Genomic DNA, 15,011 nt, shown 5'->3' with positions numbered 1-15,011 from the left:
GTTTTTAATTTGCGGCATATAGTATAGAACAGACTGTTAAGAACCAGTCAACCATGCAGGGCATTGCCAACAAATTACCGAAATGAATATTAAAGCCACAAATGAGACCCTTTGCGTATGAAGAGAGATTTATTACTAGCAGCCTCATGAAGCCGCATCAAAGCAAAGGAGTAAACGAGCCCCAAGGATCTGGCAAAGGCAAACAAAAAAAAAGAAATACCAGTAACAGCCAAAAACCATTTCTCAGCTTTCCACATCTTTCAGCATTTTGGCGAGCAGTTGCGAGCTGGAGGCATCCATTCTGGTTGACTGACTGGCTCGCTGGCTTAAAGTATGCGGCAATCAAAAAATGTCTGCAAAACTATTTGCAACAACTGCAAAACTATTTCTATACAAATGTCACAATTTCTTGTTCGTCGTCGTCGTCGTCGTCGTGCATGCTGAATTTCCCTTGCATTTTCGCTCGCTGGCTGGCTGGCTGCCTGTTTGTGAATGTCATTCAAATTGATGGGCAACAGAGTGGCAGGCCAGCCGCAGTGCCACGCCCCCTTTTTCTTGCCCAGCAGCGGGGGCTGTCAATGTCAGTTGGCGCAAAGCAATTGCAATTGCTTACTGACTGAAATGCAACAAAAGGAGCGGCGAGCGGCATGACGAGCGTGAGTAACGCTGGCTCAGCTCAACAAGTACTGTTCCCCAGGAGCCAGGATCCCCGCTCCTTGTTGCTGGTGCCGCAGGACCTTCGCTGGATTTGGGTGCGCATATATTTTGCATACATTCCCCACTATCGGGAATCACTTTATGCACACACACTCGAGACCCGCTACCCATTCTCCCTCCCACTCACTCATTCATTCATTCATTTTCCTTGGCTTCGTTTCCGCTCCACTGTCATGTTGACAAGTTCAATATGCTACGAACCACCCACTTCTGCGCCCACATCCCACACACACTCACACACACCACCCACTGACTGAGTGACTTTGCCAGCTTGTCGCTTTTCGCATTTCGAGTGTGCGTGTGCATCATTTTCGCTACTTCCCGTCTACTTTTCACAGTTCAGCGAGCTGCTCTCCTTTGTATCCCCACTGGCCCCCTTCTTGTTTTGTTTCACGGCTCCAATTTAAATTCATATTATTTGAGCTTCGCATGTGAAAAATCGTGCAATGGATGGAGTAGGTGCTGCTGCAGTGATAAACAAAGGAAAAGTCGGCATATAAGGCAGTTGAATGCGCTGCCGCAAGGGTATCATCTGTCTATACAACCCCACTGTAAAGAAGACCAAACAACCATGTCGCATTTTTAAGATTTAGTTTGTATATCATTCAACACGATGATACTAAATACTACCTAACTGCATTGAACGTTTAAAGAACTTTTAATTTCCATTATTCATCAATATTTCTTAGCAGAAATTGGGTTTTTTCATAACTTTTCCGAAAATTGATTGCCATGTCAGATTCCGTACCCAAATGCCAAAGCCAATCCAGTCCATTCAGTGCACCCTGCGATTGGTGCAAAATATTTCCCAATGCTGCACAATTTTTGTATACATTCGTATATTTTAAGAATTTATTTTTACTCGCAGTCCCAGTTTTTGCTTACCACTTCTGAGTTGTTACAGTTTGAGGTATTTTTTTGCGTTTTTTGGAGTTTTTTTTTGCACATATAATTCATTGCATACTTTTTGGCATGCAATTTCATTTCCCGCTGACAGCCGAGTTTGCAATTCGTTTGATTTACCATTTATTTATGTCGTCTGACAAATTCAATTTGATTGCTGAATGCAAAACATTGAGGTCGTCGGTGGGAAATGCATTTGCTGTTTTCCACACTTTAAATGCAATTTCTGGAACGGTCAGGCAAAAGTTTTTCACAATATTCTCTCGGTTTCCGTTTCCGTTTTAGCTCCCACACACCCTTTATACCCTCTACCCCTTTTTTTTCTCTCCATGTCGTTCCGGCTCAGTCACTCTGATATAATTAACGTTAACGGAGTGGCAGCCTTTTAGGTTGCAACTGGCCACGCCCATCGCCCTTTGGACTAGCATCCTACCACCCACCGCCCACCAAACGATTAGGGCCGCGTGTCACTTGTCTTATTTTATCGCAAAAACAATTTGTCGTCGCCTGTGGCTGCCGACTTGCGGCAGAAGTTGCCACGACAGCATTTCCCGTCTTTGGTGGCAAATTTTATAAACGATTTATAAAAGTCATTGGTGCAGTAGTTGGCAGGCAAAACTCAAGCACAAACTCAATTCGTTGACATGTGAAAACTTTCGACGCTTTCATTTATTTATGAATTGTTCGCTCGTAAAGTTGCAGCAGCACACACACACACACACACACATAACACACTCACCCACACACTTAGATCACATCCAATTAGCATATTAAATTAAATAAATATTAAACTAACTGCCAGCGGCCCCCGACCACCACGAGCCACATTACGTATACGCCATGCAGTCCAACGTTGTCAATACTTAAAGTGATCAGCACCGCCCACTATCACACACACTAACACACACAACACACTCACCACACACGACCACAGCCACACGGCGGCTGAACTGTCATGCAGTTAGTCATTCACTCATCAAACAATCCACCCACCCAACCACCCATCCACCCACTTCCAGTCCCCAAGGATTATGTGCCAGCGGCTTTTACGAGTCCTGTGCAGGGCCTGCTGCTGGTCTGCTCATAATTTATGCCACTCATCTTAATAATTTTGGGCACAAAACTTCAACTACGAGAACGTGTAGTAGTGGCAGCAGCAGGAGCAGTGGCAGTGGCAGTGGCAGGATCTGCAGGACGAACAGGACCAGCAGCAGGCAACCCAAATATTTTAAACATTTACTTAGCCAACATAGAAGCCCCATTGGCTGGCAGGTGCAGGCAGGGAGATGGAAAAGCCAGTTCAACCGGAGCACCGAGCTGAATGACCCTTTGATCTAGTTCCATTCGCAAATTGATTCACTTTATCAACTTTCTTCTTTAAATGAGTACTTGCGGAGCCAAGTGAAACTTTCAATGGCTTTATTTGTGACAATTTATTATCTAAGAGCATACTACATGTTCTATTTTATATTAGTTGGCACTCACTTTAAATGAATGTTATCCAAGTTCATAACTAAGCTCATAACTCTAATTTAATGTCTATTATTTATCGACAGTTTGTTACCTTTTCATAGTTGGCTAATACTTGTTTTCTGGTCTTGTGATATTACTTGAGTCAGTTTCTTTGTTCAGAACTGAGATTTTATTTGGACTATCCATCCCTGGGTGTTTTTGCCCAGTTGGTTTTACCTTTGCCTTGGCATATTTCATCAGCATCGTCATCATCTTGTCACACAGCATCTTTTACATTGCTGAATACACACACGGCCCCACTTGGTGCCATGTCCTCATCCTCTCCATCCCCAGCATCATCCTCTTATCCCAACCGTATCCCCATTTGCTGTTTGTTTTAGTGCCAATGTAGCATAGTTTTATGCATATCCAAGTAGTCCTATGTGCAACGTCTTTGTTATGGCATAACTTCATGTGGGCGTGCATGTAAATGTCCATGGGGGAGTCTTTGGGGCAGGAGGAGTGACTCTCCCCCACCTTCCGTGGCTTGCTCTCTGGAAAAATTTGCTTATATTTTCCCCCAGTAAGTCATAGTCCCCAAAAGGTGAAGCGTTTTGGCTCCAAGAGCGTGAAAGTATCGTCAGAGCTGGAGAACAGAAATGCATTATAATATTTACTCAAAATTCCATTCAAACTGTGGATTGAGCACCATTCAATTGAAAGACCTTTAATACCAGAAGTTACGCATTCAATTTCCGATGAATGTTGTTAAAAAAAATAAGCAAGGAGAGTATTAAGCAATCTCACCGTTTTAAAACCCGAAGAAGAATGGTTGAAAAAGGGTTTTCAAATGAGAATCCCAGTCAGCCGGTTGCAAGTTGGCAACTTTCACTGCCGGCACAAATGCTTAAGCTTACCGAATGACTTCAGGTGTCATTAAAAAGGCACTTGCAGCCATTAGACTTGCATTTACCCCCAATTCACTCATACACACTCACACACACTCTCACACACACTCTCACACACACTCCCACACACTCACATCGGGCACACTGCACTGCAAACAACCTTCGAAAGCCGCCAGTGGCAGCACTTTGCCCAAATCCAATTAACTTGAACTGCAGCCAGCACACGCACGCCCTCCACCACCCACTCCCACCCACTTCCACCCACCAGCACCACCCACATCCATCCATAGCCACCCACAAGCACCCACATCCTCGACCCAAAGAAAGTGCTGCAGCGAAGCCCGGCGGACATTTGTCGGGATAGCTAAGCAACTGCAAGAACGACTGCGGATCGGGCCAGCACCCATGGAAATCCCCTTAGCACTGGGTACACTTGGAAACTTACCGAGCAGCTTAGCGGCCCGAAATCAGCCCAGAAATATTTTCAAGTATTATTTTTAGAAATATTACAGACCTATAGGCTGTATTCAAGTACCACGCCTTTCCGTTCCCAAACAGAGCAGCCTACTCTAAGCACCCATCTCATGACCATTATTTTTCTTGCAGTGCACACTTCTGCTTCGCCCCTTGTTTGCACTGCAGATATTATAAACATTTTTCGAGCTTTTGCATATTTTAAGGCGTCGCTGCCATTACTCAAGTGAAGCCAAAATGACTTAGGTGACAGCGGCAGAGGCGCACAGGACACAGGACACAGCTCACAGCTCACAACAACACCAGCACAATGGAGCATTACAAATATCCTTTTGAGGCAGCTGCCGGAGCTGCGGAGGCCAATGTCGCATAATAAAGGGAGCGGCATTCTTCATTCAGGGATGCACTGCACCCATGCAGCCTTCCAACTGAACCACCAACCCACTGTCTCCAGTTCCCGCTCCAGACAAAGCGCCCTTGCAGTTGAATGAGTGACTTGCAAACAAGCAGGAACAGGATCAGGAGCAGCAGCAGGAGCAGGAGCAGAGGAACGAGATGCCCGGCAAACTGGGTCATGTTTACAATTAACTTTTTGGCCCATGGTGGCGGGCGGCCATCCGCAGCAGGACCTCCTCCATTTTCAGCCACAACCGCAGCCTCGGCCGCATCAGGATCCCAATCCGAATGCGAATCCGGCTCATCCTGCATGCATAAAGGACTCGCCTCGCCTCATCTCGACTCGACTCGACTCTACTCGACTCTCGGTGTCCGCGACGGCTTAGCGTGTTTTCCGTTTGGCCTGGCTAATGGCTTGTGACCCACAAAAAAATACAAAACAAGAGAGAACGCTATAGTCGAGTTCCCCGACTATCTGATACCCGTTACTCAGCTAGAGGAAGTGTGAAGAAGAGTCTTCATCACTGACAGTTTTTTACGGTTTGTGGGCGTTAGAGTGGGCGTGGCAAATAGTTTTTTAGCAAATCGATAAAAATTTACAAGACTAATACAAAAATGAAAAAATATTAAAACATTTGTTTAAAGTGTGGGCGTGGCAGTTTTATGCGGTTTGTGGGCGTTAGAGTGGGCGTGGCAAAAAGTTTTTTGGCAAATCGATAGAAATTTACAAGACTAATACAAAAATGGAAAAATATTAAAACATTTTTCAAAAGTGTGGGCGTGGCAGTTTTGGGCGGATTGTGGGCGTTAGAGGGGGCGTGGCAACATGAATCGACAAACTTGCTCTGCGTCTATGTCTCGTGGAGTCTGTATGCGTATTCTCAACTTTCTAGCTTTTATAGTTCCTGAGATGTCGACGTTCATACGGACGGACAGACAGACGGACAGACGGACAGACAGACGGACAGACAGACAGACAGACGGACGGACAGACGGACATGGTCAGATCGACTCGGCTATTGATCCTGATCAAGAATATATATACTCTATATGGCCGGAAGCGCTTCCTTCTGCCTGTTACATACTTTTCAACGAATCTAGTATACCCTTTTACTCTACGAGTAACGGGTATAAAAATAACGAAAGGGAAATAAAATTGTACGGCCGACCGACCGGGAAGGGGAAATGTAGTCGAATGTGCCAGGAGTATATATATATGTATATATATATTCAAAGAGTTTCGGAGAGAGTAATGAGAATTTTAGAGCCGTCGCCGCCGCCGCCCTCAAACATTATTAAGCGGTAATTTTCATTTGTAATGAGCCTCAACTGAGCTGCCTCAACTGAGCTGCCTCAACTCAGCTGGCGCGTTGCATTATGCAGGTCCTCAAACAATTGCCCTGATTAAAATATCCTTGATGGCTAAGACCCGCTCCGGATTCGCCGGATTCTCTATGCTGTGTGCAGCCCCAAAACCTCGAACCTCGAACCGCCAAACCGCAAAGCTGTCAGCGTCGATTTTAATAAGCCTAATTAATAGCACACCGCACAAAGGATATGGCGCTTAGTGCACTCGAAACTCCATTACGCGGAATGAAGTGAGCTCATTCGACGCTGAAATGCAGAATGCATTTGCCCCTTTCTCAAATGGTCTCATATCTCAAAATCAAACTCATACATATCTACAAATCAACTGGAAATTTCAATCAAGAAATCTGAAACAGCAGGATCCTCAATCGGAAGTATGCACATATAAATACATATTCACTTAAACATTTATCGAAGCAAATCGAACACAATTCAAACGATAGCAATTAAAACGACTTGTAGTTAATTACCTCTTAGTGCATCAACGCCAGCATTGTTTTGAAATCAATAGACGATGTGTCGATTAAGCCTTTAAACCCTTAAAACCATCTTAATGTGGCCCGTGTAGCAAATGGTTTTGCCTAATGACCAACAATAAATTCCGATTCCAATTCCTTCCTGAAACCCAGAACACATCCGCCTCCATTGGCAGAGCCAAAAATTCAATGCATAATTTCAAAGAGTTTGCACCTTTTGTTTTGTTTGGCTGGAATGTGGCACGTTTTGTTTACTTTGGGCCCAGTTAGGTCGATGGTTGCAGGTCGGTTTGCGGATTGCGGATTGGGAACAGGAGCGGGCAGCCAGGCTTGAAATTATGCTTCCTGTAATTTGACATGCAGACAAAACCATTTAACACCCCGATGGCTGCATTGTTCTGGCTTCTCACTTTGTGGTCATCGGGATTCGGAATTCGGGATTCGGGCTTCGGGCTCCTTGTGAAATTTCCAGCATTTATTATTTAAAGCCAGTCGACAGGATAATAAACAACGAACAGCGGCGAATGCATTTCGTCCTTCTAGCATTCAATAGTCCTCAGTCCACTGCATTGGTGATTAAAAACTCATTAGTACTCAATACTTTTTAGTAGTGCGCAGAGAACTGGGATATTGCTGAATTTAGTGGCTCTGCCATGCAGGACACGGAGCTTTAAGGACACTCGCCTTTGGCCGTCTTCTAATTAACTTTTATTACAGTTTATTGCTGCGCAGCATCCAGAACCGTTTTCATATTTTAATTATATTTAAGTGTCATGATTTTTAATTGTAAATTATGGACCAACACAAAAATAACATAAAGCGGCGATGGGCAGAGCGGCCAACTGTAGCACTGATACCACGACACCACGAGGTCAGTGTCCACTTCTCGGATTGTGGCAACAGGGGCGGCGACTAAAGGGGTTGCTCCTAGGTCAAGTGCATAAATCTTATCAAATTATGTTGCTTAGAAAGGTGATAGGCCGCTGTGTTAATGATTTTATAGCAAGGTATTCTTGTCCTTTCGAGGACGCCTCTGCGCGGCATTAGTTGGCGACCGCAGGACAACAGTCAGACCACAAAACCCGAAATCCGAAACGAACGTCAGCGCAGCACGCCACCTCATTGCTCAATCCCTGGCCACGCCCACTACTCCTTACCGCAACACCGCCCCCTCCCACACCAGCCACACACCACACCCATGGCATAATTATGCGCTTGAGTGCTTGATTATGATGGCGCTTGGCTGACAACGATGATTACGTAGCCGCTCTGTTGTTTGTTCATTAATAAGTGCAACAAAAACGCGTCGCCATCTTCCATCTCATACCAGTGCACACACACACATCCACATACACAGCCGCATGACACACACACTCGCTCACACACCCACACACACATTGTCATCAGCGTTTTGCAGTTGTTATGCCCTTTTATGCGGGACTTGTCACTTACACGCAAAATTTAGCAAAAGCTCCTGCGATAGCGAGGTGTTGTAGTTGTCGTGGTCGTTGTTCCTCCACTCAACCCGCATTTGTGTGCCTGTCTTTGTGCCACGTTCCTCAGTGTGAGTGCCAGTGTGTGTGAGTGTGTGTGTGGGTGGGTGGTACTCTTAGTCGCACTATTCACTCGCGCTCAAATTGCATATTTTGCAGCTTGATAGCTCATTACGCTGACACTTGATTGTTGCACGTACCTTCCAAAGAAGCTGAGGCAGCACCACCAAGTTTCCCCCACGGAATGTGGGCTATCTATACACAGAGATGGCAGCGTGATGAGTGCGAGAAAAGCCAAGAAAATAAGTGGTAATTATATTGCAAATATCCTTGGATATCTTAAAAATAAGTGTAAATACGAAAATGGTTTTTGAAATGGTTTTGCTTTAAGTCTGGTTATAAAGATTTATTTCCCGTCAACTATTGCAGTAAGCAATAATGACTGCTTTCCAATCTGAGTACCGCGTCAGCTCCAATACTGCCACGTTCCAATCTATTGCCGAATTTAAGCGTTTAAGTGTTATTACGCACACAACTACACAGCCGCACAGGATACACAGGATACTCGCTCCAGCGATGACAAGAACCTTTTGGGGAAACTTCTCCTGCATTGCCAACGACATTAAAAATCCATTTAGCGTCGAGCTCACTGCACTGAAATCAGCAACAACAAGGGGGCGGCAGCTCATCACCGTGACCCCCCGACCCCGCGACCCTTAACCCCCGTGACCCCGCACCGTGGGGTCCTTTGACAACCCCTCGCTAATAACCCGTTGAGTGTCTGTCGTCATTGCTTTTGTCATGCAAGACAACGTGGGGCTTATTGAGTTAGCTGCACCGAAAAAGAAATCTGTTAACCGAAAGCGAATGCGGTGAAGTAACAAATTGTCGCCGACGCTTTTGGCCATCTTGGCGAAAATGCGAAAATGGCGGCGATTGGAAAACTCGAGCGTCAGCAGAAAACTCCGAGTGGAAACTCCTTTCAGTTGCGTAATTAAGCGCTGCGCTGCCACGCCCATGTGGCGAACTCTGAACCCAGTGCTCGTGTCGCTGATTAGGCGCAATTAACATGCTTCACGCATAATGCTGGTCACACTGCAACGACAACGACAACGACAACGACAACGTCAACGCCCACGCACGGCCACACAAAAGCCCACGGGAAGTGGGCGGGGCAGGTCACAGTGGGCTATCCGTGGCACGAACGTCGCTTTGCAGCTCACAAGAGCTAATCAAGTGGCTTAATTGGAAAGCAAACTCGCATTTAATTGACACTCGCATCGATAAAAGATAGAAAAGAAAGCTCGGTTAATGAATGCTGGTCGCGCACAGCAGCCAGCCAACTGGTCCTTGAATCCGCTTAAGCTGCTTTAATATACTCGTACTTTATACTTTATACTTGACTTTTAAGCACCCTTCGCACTTTAATGAGCTCTTTCAATGGGTTAGCTATATCAAACTTTGCCTCTGATGGCGCTCAAAAAAGAAATCACACTGCTGCCAAATCAAAACACAAATCAAATTAAGTAAATTACGATTGAAAACTTGAACCAGAACTTGGACCAAACAGAATCAATCTCCATTGAAACTCGACCACTATGCCCAGTCAATGGCATGTTTATCTTTAAATACACAGTGCATATGCTAATGCATTTTCCCACTCCAGGGTTCAGCAGCTGGCTCAGCAAAGCAACTGGCTCTGGAAAGATGGCCAAGGAGCAAGTTCTGAAATCAGAGCTCTCCAAGTAGTCAGCCAGCTCAAAAAACTTTCCCCTCGTAGCAAGCAGCACTTTGTGTCTATCGAATTCCCACGAAATTCTAGATGCTGCATTTATTTTGTTTTCAAATAGAATACAAAGGTGAAATGTGGAAAACGGCAGAGAAGAAAGAGCACTCACTTTTAAAACTTAATTTATATGCACGCACACACACACACAAACACACACACACACTCACACATATAGAAAGGGCCAAAGGATTCAGCTTACAGAAGAGGGAATTTCAGAGCACACAAGAACGAATTGCCTGCCCCTTTTCCACCCACTAACCCTCAAAAGCTGGACACCACTTTGTTATATTTTTGTGCAATTTTCAATTTATTTCAATTTTTCGCCGCTTTTATAGTTTCACTCGCATCCTGATCCTGTTTGTCCTTTTTCCCAATGGCCGTTACTCGTTTCGCTGGAGGGTGCGTGACATGGCTTGTCTTTGCTTAAAAATTTATACTGCGCAGCCAAACAAATTTATGGCTTGACAATGTGTTTGAAAACGGGGTCGCCACTTCGTTCGTCCCACGTCCTCGATCCCCATGTTAGGTGTCAAAATTGAGCTCGTAAAACGGGGAAAAACGGTTTAAAGCTATTTCGTTAAGTGTACGCCAGCAAAAACCGCGTTGGTCATTTATAATTGTAGTGCGCTTTGAAGAGTGTACATATCTTGGGCTTTAAAGCATAGTACATAAAAATACTCTATCATCAAAATCCTATCCAATTATATAAAAAACAGAAATATCCATATAATGTATGTAATATTAAGCAGCAAGCAAACAAATGAACTGATTCGTTTAAAGTGGACTCTTAAAAACATACAAATTCCCCGAGACGACAATAAATATTGGTCAAACATTCAGCCGACACATGAGTGCACTACGGTTGTTTGCGATTTGGGACTTGGGGCCGTGAATGTCGCAATAAAAATTGTATAGCTCCGCTGTTTTGCATAATTTGATTTACCGAATCCAGCTTTCGATGCCACTTGACTATGCAGAAGGCGTCGTGAGGCCGTGGCTCATTATAATGTTTGGACGCACAATTAGTGGCCGGCTAAGTACAATAAATTATCATAATAGGGCGGCGAATGTTTACAGGCAGTGCAGCAGTGCAAATTGGACTGCAGAAAGAAATGAAGTATATTTACGAGTACTTCAACCCGGAGACAACGATAAATCCGGCACAATAGTGACGGCAAAGCAAAGAGGCAAACTCATTACAAATTGCTGCATTAATTTCAACTTGACGGGATGAATGAAATAGGATGGCATGGGAGCGAAAAGGTGAGAGGCCAGCCAGCCACTTGAGCTGCAGTCCTGTTCACGGAAAATGCAATTAAAAGGCGAAGGGCACAGGACATCAGCAGGAGCTGCTAGAACTGCGGGAACTGCGGGAGCTGCGGGGATTCGTAATTCAATAAGGAATAAGGAAGACAGGATTGCGCAATACAAAGAGCATGGCAGGCGACTTGAGGAAGATTGAAATTAAGTGCCGAAAAAGCAAATGTACGGAACAAAAATCATCCCGTTTCGTTTATAATTCATTGGATTACATTCGTTATCCGACTTTCTTAGACACTCGAAAGTACGTACAGTGAAACGAGTTTATGGTCTAAGTTAATTATACTTGAGTTTACTTAAAAAGTTAAAAGAAGTTTTCAATAGATCACTTTCTATTTGGACAAATCCTGCGTTCGAATATAAGAAATGATATTTATGTTAATTCTAATTCTTGCCAGTATTCAACAGAGTTTCTCCCACTCTATTAAAGAAAAGAAGGCCAAAACAAACTGGTCAAAAATGGAGAAAAACAAGAGGTTGAGGAGGGTGGGCGTCAAAGGGTTAAGGCGATGGACAGCTGTTTCCGCTGATTAATTGCCCAAACGCAAGACATGCAAATTAAATTAGCCAATAAACGGCGGGCGGCCTGACACCAATACCAATACAAGGAGCAAAGCGGACACGGAAACGGAAACGGAAATAGAACTGAACGATCCAGGCCGAACCGTGAAAGTGCCAACTTCGAAATTTGGCGTTTTTCCTCCGCCATTTTATTTTATGTTATTCTTTCGTTCTGACAAAAGGTTACACGGCATTAAAAACAAATGAAGCCCTAATGGACTTCGAAAGCAGTCAAGGGAAAGGATAGCAAAGGCCACTGGACAGAAAGACGAACCGAAACCAGGATGAAGGCCCCAAAAGGACTCGGAACAGTGGCCGGTGTTGAGCCAGTTCGACTGCCACGGGGCTGGCACAAATAATTGGCTTAATTTTTAATTGACGCGAAATTAATAGCCTCAGCCGGTGGCCAGCAATTCGGGCCAGGCGAGTGGAGGCGACGAAATGGAGGCACACGGCCAATGGAGTCCTTTGGCGGCATGATAAATGAAAGCAGCGAAGGTTACGTCAAAGTTTTGACCAAGAGTTTAAAAGCTAAGTACCCTGGGCATGCGAAAAGTGGGCTAGCTAGGAAAATAGGTATTAAAACATGTTAATGGATGCAAAAGCATTACTCATAATTAAAAATAATTTTTTTTGATTCTTAAACCAAAAACTTATTAGTTAACACAAATACCTTCTACTTTTTGGCACTTATCCTTATTTTTACCAAGCAAATACTTTGCAGCTCTAGAAAACTTGCTTCTCCACAACTGTAAGCTGCACTTGAAAGAAATAACAAATTAATTTTAATAGTGTTAGCTTGCTGGCAAAGTGTTTATACCCTTCGCGGTTTATACCTTTCACTGCTTGCATTTTGTTTAAAAATTGAAAAACTTGACTCGAAGTTGCGGAGTTTGAGTTGGAGGCGTGCCTCAGTTCAAACTAAACTTGAGTTCAGTTTGGCTCATTAGCGTTTTTGGTCAAAATTATTAATAGCACGGCAGCGCCCCCTGGCGGGCGTGCAATTAAGCAGCAGTTAAATTTAATTAGCCAGCAGCCGGTATCCATCCCCTCACCTCTCCCCTTTCCTTTAATCACGGCCCACGCTAATCAGCATACGTGTGTGTGTGTGTGTATTTGCAGGCTTACAGGTGCGCCTGCAGCTGTGTGTGTGTGGAAAAAGGTGGCTAGGTGTCCGCTAGTTAGTTAGTTAGTCCTGTCTGTGTGTCGGGATAAACTTTTCAACTTTTGCACGGCGCAAATGTTAAGCGTGAAACTTTCGCCCTCTCGACAAGTTCGACATGAAAATGGGCTGGGAAAAAGGGAAAGTCTTAGTTGCCCGTTGGTGGCTCGAAAAAAAAAGTTTTCGCATAACGGAAACGGAAATACACGTCAAGTGTGTGGACAGGTGGTTCAGGGTTGTGTCTGTGCGTGTTTGTGTGTAGCAAACAAGACGAAACAACTATTTATTCAACTGCCAACAGTTTTCGGTGGCGAAGTGATGGGCCCATCAAGAATCATCATAAATTGAGAGTTCTGGGGCCGCAAGTTTAATTAGTCGTAGGTGCAGATTTATTTGGATTGGTGAATGAGATACGAGAAAATTCATTAGATACGACGGATGGATTAAGCTGGTTAAGGATGTTATTAATAGCTCTGAAATGTTGGTTAGTTCTGCCAGTATTTAATAAATAATATATTTCTTCACTCATTTTCATGTTTCTTTGCTTAGTTTAGAAAATAAATAACAAAGCCAATTTCTATGCCACATATCCTTTCTTCCCAATGGGTTCGTCTCAGCCAATTTATGTGATTGTTCAACACGATTTCATTTTCAGTCGCCAAGAGATTTCCTATCCTTAATGTATTTTCACGCAACCCCTCTCTATACTCGTATATTACCTTTGCCCCCCTGTCACGCCTTAATGTGTAAATTGCCACACCCGCTAATGCATTTATCCCTGACAAGCGACAAGTAGAACGAATAAAAATAAAGGACATCCCCGAAAGTAAAAAAAAAGGAATGGAAAGAAAAGAAAAGGAGAAGCGAGGGAAGTACGGAATCAGCAACGCGAGAGCCACTTAAATATATAGTTGATATATATTTTACATACACGAAATTGGTTTTTAACTGTATTCCGAGGACAGGCAGACAACCGCAGAGGGCGGTCCAAGTGGGCGGGGATTTGGGGCCCCCAATGGAAACTGAGCCTCTTCAAGCGGCTGAGCAATTTCATTTTACAACCACTCGTTGTACTTATTCCTCCTCCATTTCTGATTTTTTTCTTTTTTTTGCATTTCTTTCCTTCTGCCAGTTGGCCCCGTTGTTGTTGCTCTTGCATTGCGCCATTTAATGTAAATCGTAAATTTAAAATGTCATGTAAAATGCTGGGCGGCTGGGCACGGACGAAAGGGGCGTGGCAGGCGGCACTCGAAGGATCCGGGTGCCTCCACTTAAGCGACAAAAAACACCGAAAGACAAAAGCGGCATAAAAAAGTGCAAGGGGAGGCGGCGGCGTGGGAACGCAGCGCAAAATGTTATTAAAAGCCGTCGACTCTGATTGTTCCACAAGCAGGACAATGCCACGGACGAGGATGAGGGTCCTCCATCAGGCGGATGTTCCCGACACGAAACCGCCTCAACAACCACTTCAGTTTGACTTCACTTTGCTGGGATACTAAATGGAAATTGTAAATAAAAGCCAAAGGAAATATAATAATATATCAATAATATTCCTTAGAAATATATATATCTTAACCAGAATATTGCAATCATAAATAATTACGCAGCTTATTTACGATCCTCGGAACTTGGTGATTGGGGATTGCAGAACGCCTAACTACTTGGGCGTCCAGGATACGAAAAAAGGGGCGTTCCCCTACGCTGTGGTTTTTGTGCCTTTAATAGAATTTTTATGAACTTAAGTAAAGTCGTGTCCAAATCCCACGCAGATTACACACGCACACACGCATCCACGGAGATGAGCGACTTTCCGACTTACGCAACAGCAAAAAGCTTTCAAAAAGGCTAAGACCGCCCATCGGCCTTTGGTGAAAGGGGGATGGGGTAGATAAGTGGGAGTGGCAGGACGAGTGCGAGTGCGTCAAATGGCAGTTAATCGTGACCACGTACCAGGACTATTAATAAAAGCGTCTTTAGACCTACATTTTGTGG

Source organism: Drosophila teissieri, chromosome 3R (assembly GCF_016746235.2).
Source record: "Drosophila teissieri strain GT53w chromosome 3R, Prin_Dtei_1.1, whole genome shotgun sequence".
Lineage (NCBI taxonomy): Eukaryota > Metazoa > Arthropoda > Insecta > Diptera > Drosophilidae > Drosophila > Drosophila teissieri.
The sequence above is the reverse complement of the archived record's forward strand: the minus strand, read 5'-3'. Positions refer to the sequence as shown.